General features: G+C 32.7%; 2 pseudogenes; both read right to left on the bottom strand.

Annotated features, from left to right (window-relative positions):
- Window positions 1–126: 126 nt before the first annotated feature.
- Window positions 127–1,550, bottom strand: LOC102583125 (crocetin glucosyltransferase, chloroplastic-like; annotated as a pseudogene).
- Window positions 1,551–2,391: 841 nt separating this feature from the next.
- LOC102587643 (crocetin glucosyltransferase, chloroplastic-like) lies at window positions 2,392–3,824 on the bottom strand (annotated as a pseudogene).
- Window positions 3,825–6,960: the final 3,136 nt, after the last annotated feature.

Raw genomic sequence — 6,960 nt, 5'->3', positions numbered from 1 at the left:
CATTTTCTTAAAAAAATATAATAACGTCATCGATTGAGTGACATTATTCACTCTCTAGATAAAAACAGACCATTCTATTATATAAACGAGAAAATAAAACACTTGATTTTATTATTTTTATTTGTTTTACCAACTTCCATCAAGTAAAAATTCATTAGCATAAGTCTTGAGATTCATAGCTGATGAATCATTTTTCTTCATAGCTTCCTTAGCTAAGTCGCTCCATTTCTTGGCATTCTTTCTCAATTCCCCCCCCCCCCCTCTTCACCGCTCCCTATCACGATCTCTACTACACCTCTCAACTCCATCTCTTTCAACAATACCTCCATCACCAGTATTTACTCTGACGCCATTCTTCCAAACATCTTGAACAAGCTTCGCGTTACAAAGTTGATCGTTCCAAATTGGACATGCCACGATGGGCACTCCAGAAGCTATGCTCTCTAGAGTGGAATTCAACCCACAATGAGTCAGAAAGCAACCAACAGAAGGGTGTTCAAAACTTCCACTTGCGAGCACCAACTCACTAACTTTCCCTACTTTTCCAATTCATCTTTGCAAGTCAGCTTTTCCTCAATTTGTCCTTCTCCAGTCACCCATAAAAATGGTCTTCCACATTTCAACAACCCTTGACCAATCTCCTCCATCAATTAACTTGATGTCTCAGTGTAACTACCAAATGCTACATAAATAACTGATCCTTTTGTCATTATGTCCAACCAATTCATATAATTCTTTGAACTAATCTCAATCATATCAGCTCGAAAAGAATTATCATCAAGAAAATTTGATGGAATTGAAGGCCCAATTCCAATCATAGTCACATTCTTCAAAATCCTCAAAGCATCAAATTCCAAATCATCAAAAGTATTCACAAGAATTTTTGGATTTTCTTCACTATTCAATATATCAATTTGCCTTTTAATAGACTCAGCTGCCCAATTGTTACACTCCACATCATCAAACACAAAAGAAGGAAAATCAATTGGACTAAGTGGGGGCAATCCCGGTAACTCTATTATTTTATCCTTAGAATCACAATTCTTGAAATAATCAGAAATTAGTATATCTATAATAATATATATCAAAAATCGTGGCTGGTTGGATCCAAAATAAGGTAGATGGTTAATTCTTTTGCTACTAAACCAGCCCATTCCATAATAACAGTGTAGATAATATGTGTAAAAGGAGTACAATTTTTTGCATTTGATTTAATTAAACTGAAAATAAATTCTGACCCATGAGACTTTATAGAAGAATAATATGAATGAAACTCATTAAATGAGCCTTTGAAATTGTCATCATAGCCATCAGAGAGAGGAGCAAAGCTTAATCCTTCAATATTTGAAAGTATTTTTATTTTATTGAGAGCTAATATACTTGTAGATAAAGTAACTTTAATGCCTAAACTAATTAATCGTTTGAATAGTTGAAGTGATGGATTAATATGACCTTGACCTGGAAATATTACAATAAGAACATGAGATTTTTCATTCTTCAGATTTTCCATTTTTTGGAAGAGAAAAGAGAGAATTTTTCTATTGATGCTAATGAAGTGCTTTGCATTTGGTATGTGTACGGTTTTGGAGTTTATATATAAGATAAAAATATTTGGACATTGTAATTGATGACATTTGTGATGACAACATACATATTGTACTAATTCAATTTATATATTGTTTTTTCTTTAAAAAAAAGGTAGCCCCTTAATTTGTAAAAGATAAGAATTAGGTAATATGGATTGGAATCGGAAGAATTTTAATATTTTTTTATTACTCTTTAGGAGTTTTCACCTTTTTTGTTTTTTTAGTGACTCTAACTTCACAATATTAGAATTGAAGGTAAAGGACACTTACCATCCGAGCCATTAATCTTGTTTCAAGAGAATTCTAAGCCTTTACTTTTTGTCACTAATTAATTAATCATTGTGTATTTTATTTATTTTATTTATTTTTTTGATAAAAAATTACTTGAATCCGGCATTATACCTAAGACATCAATGTGTATTTTATTTATTTTTTTGATAAAAAATTACTTGAATCCGGCATTATACCTAAGACATCAATGTGTATTTTATTTATTTTTTTGATAAAAAATTACTTGAATCTGGCTTTATACCTAACACATTTCTACAGACTTTATCACGTGTCCATCATTCTCAAAGTACTAACAATTCAAATACAAACAAAAACTAAAACTTAACTAATGTCATTAACCAAAATATGATGCTTAATTACTCTTTAATTTGCATAATTGTTTAAATAATATGCGTACGTAATACGTGTAAATGTAAGTTGTAACATATATAGGCTAAGGTATTACAAAAAGAACGATACGTATTTATTTTTTATTTTTTATAATGATTCGGACTTTGTATGAATGGGGATTTTTGAACTTTTGTGCATCGAACTGTCTTTAATGACCGAGTAAAATCTCATTAGCATAAGCTTTGAGATTTACATTTGATGAACCATTTTCCTTCATAGCTTTCTTGGCCAAATCCTTCCATTTCTTGGCATTCTTCTTAAGCTACTCCCTTTTCTCTCCATGTTCCATCACGATATCTATACACCTCTCGAACTCATCTCTTTCGACGACACCTTCTTCACTGGCATTCACTCGGACGCCAATCTTCCAAACATCTTGAACGAACTTAGCGTTGCAACCTTGATCGGTCCATAACGGACACGCCACGATCGGCATACCAAAAGATAGGCTCTCTAAAGTCGAATTCCATCCACAGTGAGTCAAAAAACAACCTAAAGACGGGTGTTGTAACACTTAGCTTCCACTTGCGAGCACCAATGCACGATTTTCCCTTGTTTTTCTAGTTCCTCTTTACAAGTCAATTTTTCCTCTAGATATCCCCTTTCTTTTTCTTCCCTAATCACCCACAAAAATGGTCTTCCACATTTTATCAATCCTTGACCTATTTCCTCCATCAATTAACTTGATATCTCAGAGTAACTACCAAATGCTATGTAAATAACAGATTCTTTAGTCATTGTATTCAACCAATCCATGTAATTTTCTGAACTCCATCTTAAATCAGCTCCGAATGACTTATATAAAGGATCATTTCCATCAAGAAAAGCTGAAGGAATTGAAGGACCAATTCCAACCACGGTTAAATTCTTCAATGCCCTCAAAGCATCAAATTCCAAATCATCAAAAGTGTTCACGAGTACTCTTGGATTTTCTTCACTATTCAATAACTCAATTTGGTCTATGATAGACTTAACTCCCCAACCATACTTAGAATTCACATCGGTGAACACAAATGCGGGAAAATCACGAGGACTTAGTCGAGGTAATCCTGGAAGATCTACAACTTGATCTTCAGAACAATTCTTAAAACAATCAGCATAGTCATCAGTGGAGCAGTAATAATAAATGTCCAAGACCGTGGCGGGTTGAATCCAAAAAAATGTAGATGGACATTAATGCCCTTAGCCACTATACCAACCCATGCCATAAGGGTTGTGTAAATGACAAGTTTGAAAGGGCGGCCCTCAGCCGCCCTAGATTCTATTATTTGAGTCACGAATTCAGAACCATGACTCAATAGGGAAGAATAAAATGACTCGATCTCATCTAGTGATCCTTTAAATTTTTCATCATAGTCATCAAAAAAAGGAGTAAAGCTTAATCCTTCGATATTTAGAAGCTTGGAAATACGATTAAAAGCTGTTAGGCTAGTGAAAAGAGTGACTTTTATTCCTAAATTAACTAATTTTTTGGCAAATTGAAGAGATGGATTAATATGACCTTGACCTGGAAATGTTACAAGAAAGAACATGACAATCATTCTTCAAGTTTTCCATAATTCTTTTGTGTAAGATAGAATTTTATTAATTAATCTATGGTAGAACGTAAGGTTTTAACTAATGAGAGCTTATATAAGAGAAAATTATTGAAATGTGACCATTGATGACGTTTGTGATGACAAAATGCATTATATAATAAAATTAATTCATCGATTATTTCAAAGAAATGTAGCCAATAATTCATATAGGATAAGAATTCTTGTAGAATTAAACAACAAGAAGTTACCAAGAAATATGTTAAAAAACATTTTATATCCTTTTAGACAATGATAGCCATGAAAAAGTTGTATAGATTATGCTCAATGTTTCGAATTTAAAATTAAAAAAAAATAGCAAAAGAGGGAGACTTTCAATTAATATTTAGACACATATAGTGAAAGATAATAATATATTCTGTATATTTTTACAAATGTGTTTAAAAGGGTAGATTATTGTATACAATCATTATTCCTATCTATAAATCTATTAAACTAGGAGAACATTTAAAAATAATAACAAACTTCTACCTAAAATTAGCTAACAAAAATAAGAGGAAAATTGGCAAATTTGCACCAAAAACCCATGTGACTTCATCTCATATTTGGGCTTATATATAGTGCCGTGATTTTCAGCCCTTGTTGGTTGAGAATTTAACACACTTTGGACTGAAATTTCGGCCCTCTTCTTGGTCTTCACGTGACCCTAACTTTTGGTTCTTGGATTCAAATTTGGATCATGAAATATATATATATGAACCCCATATATTTGGGGCTAATTACATCTTATCTCAAAAGTTTTTTCAATTACAAAAATCTCGGATTTTTCGTTGCTCTCGGATACATTTCTTGGTTGTTCGATACATTGCAAATGATAGGGATGCATCCGTGTTAACGAATGACAAAAGTCCCACATTGATGGTTAATGAGATGTGTGGACTCCTTATAAGACTTGGACAATTCTCCTCCATTTGACCTAGATTTTGGGGTGTGAGTTAGGTCTAAAACCTAATTTAACATGGTATCAGAGACCTTATGTAATAATATAAAAATATACATCACTATACTAGATATTTTCCAAGGGAATGAGTATACAGATTCGATAAAGTTCTTTAAAGACATGATTACCATGATACTTGTTGAACGTGTTAATTCTAATGACCCGAAAGGTCATTTTTGATAATGTTGAATAGTTATTTAACTATAGTTAATTAATTTGCGGATAATTTGATTATTTTTAATAATAATGGATCAAGTCTGAAATATTAAAAATAGGTTAGTAAGAATTATTACTTTTAATACCTAATTAATTTAGAAAAGAGAAGAAAGAAATCATCTGTGCTTGCGGCGAGCACAAACACAGAGATCTTCGCCACCATTCAAGTAAGCAATTCAGTTGTAATTTAGTTCAATTCTACACTTACAACCTTTGGTTTCCAACCGTTGATTGTGTTGTTAAATTCAATTTTTATATGAAATTAATTAGAGTGGGTAGTGATGATTCGTGGGGATTTTTGGAATTTAGTGAAGGTAACCAATATATAATATTATTATATTAGTATATTTGTTGTATTAAATTGAAAGTGGGCAATGGTGAAGTCATATGGTGTTGCTGCATTGTTTCTGGCGGCTTTGAACATATAAGGGACAAGAAACAGTGCTAATATTATTATTATATTCCTTTTTGGTTTGTCATCAATTTTTGGAAATTAAAGGAATTGAATTGTTAGGAGTATATATATATATATAATTATTTTCCATACATGCTACGCTACAGTTTCAAGTAGTATGTTGAATGCTCACTAAAGGATTTAGATTGTTACTTTATATATATTAAGACCTAATTGATTTCTTGGAAAGGAATAATGTCATTGTTGTATACTTGGTGGGTTTTGAAAATTGTGGGGATAAAGTAATGATTTCATATTATAAAGTTAGGAACCTGCAGGTGACATATTAATGTCATGATTTTATCGATTCCCACCACTGGTTTCGTAACCAGTGGTTCCGAAAATCTATAATTCTTATGTTATTATCACATTGTAATTTTAGTTTTGATATATTAAAATAGGTAATTAAATATTAGGTGTATCGTATTTTATGGATGCCATTAGATTTACGGTATTTGAAGGGACTTAGGAACTTAATTATAAATTTGGGTAAGCTTTTGGGTTTAGGCTAAACTCATAGTAACATGAGTGTTGTTAGTTTCGGAATCTTATTGTGACTATGTACTTGAATAGATTGCATTGATTTGGAAGGTCAACGAAAAGGAAAGGCTCAAGTCTCAGAGTGAATTGCGAATTAATTGAGGCAAGTGAATTTCTAAACCCTTGTTAAGTGTATGGAATTCGTGTATTTCCTTGTGATATGTGTTTGGGGATAATGAGACTTGGTGATGGGTTGACTTGTACATATTGATTATTTTCTAATGATGAAAAAGGGGTAATAAAAGGTAATGTGTTTAATTGTTGATATGTGATGTTTGAGATTGAGTTGAAAGGCTTGTTGAATCATTGTTGATATTGTATCACAGTTGTATTGTTGTAGAATTGTGTATTATGAAAATGGTCATCTCCTCATCATTTGTGTGAACATGTCATTTGCATTGGTTCTGAGACATGGTTGTGATAAGTGTTATGTGATAAGAGGATGTACCATTTCGAGGGACGTATCGCGCGCCGCAATGGATACTATATTTCGAGGGACGTATCGCGCGCCGCGATGGATACTATATATCGAGGGACTTATTGCGCGCCGCGATGAATGCATGGATGTCCCCCATGGGTCCCGGACTGAGAGACAACGGGTGTATATCACTAGGTCAGACATGCATCACTATACTTGAAATTGCATTCCATTGCATTGCACATATTTATCATTAGTGAACTTGATATTGTGTATTGCTGATCTTGTGAGTGCCTTTCTGTGGAATTTTGATTGGTGAATATTGAGCTTATTGCTGAGGATATGTAATTGTTAGAGTGTTGTTGTTGAGTTGTGTGCTATCTGAATTATGAACGGTTAGGTTGGGTTGATTTAAAGCAGGTTGTAGTTGTGGAGGTTGTAATTGATGAATATTGAGCTTGTTGTGGAGAATATATGATTGTTAGAATGTTGTTGTTGAGATATGTGCTATGTGAATTGTGAACTGTTAG

This window comes from Solanum tuberosum, unplaced genomic scaffold (genome assembly GCF_000226075.1).
Source record: "Solanum tuberosum cultivar DM 1-3 516 R44 unplaced genomic scaffold, SolTub_3.0 scf00280, whole genome shotgun sequence".
NCBI classification, from domain to species: domain Eukaryota; kingdom Viridiplantae; phylum Streptophyta; class Magnoliopsida; order Solanales; family Solanaceae; genus Solanum; species Solanum tuberosum.
The sequence above is the reverse complement of the archived record's forward strand: the minus strand, read 5'-3'. Positions and strand labels throughout refer to the sequence as shown.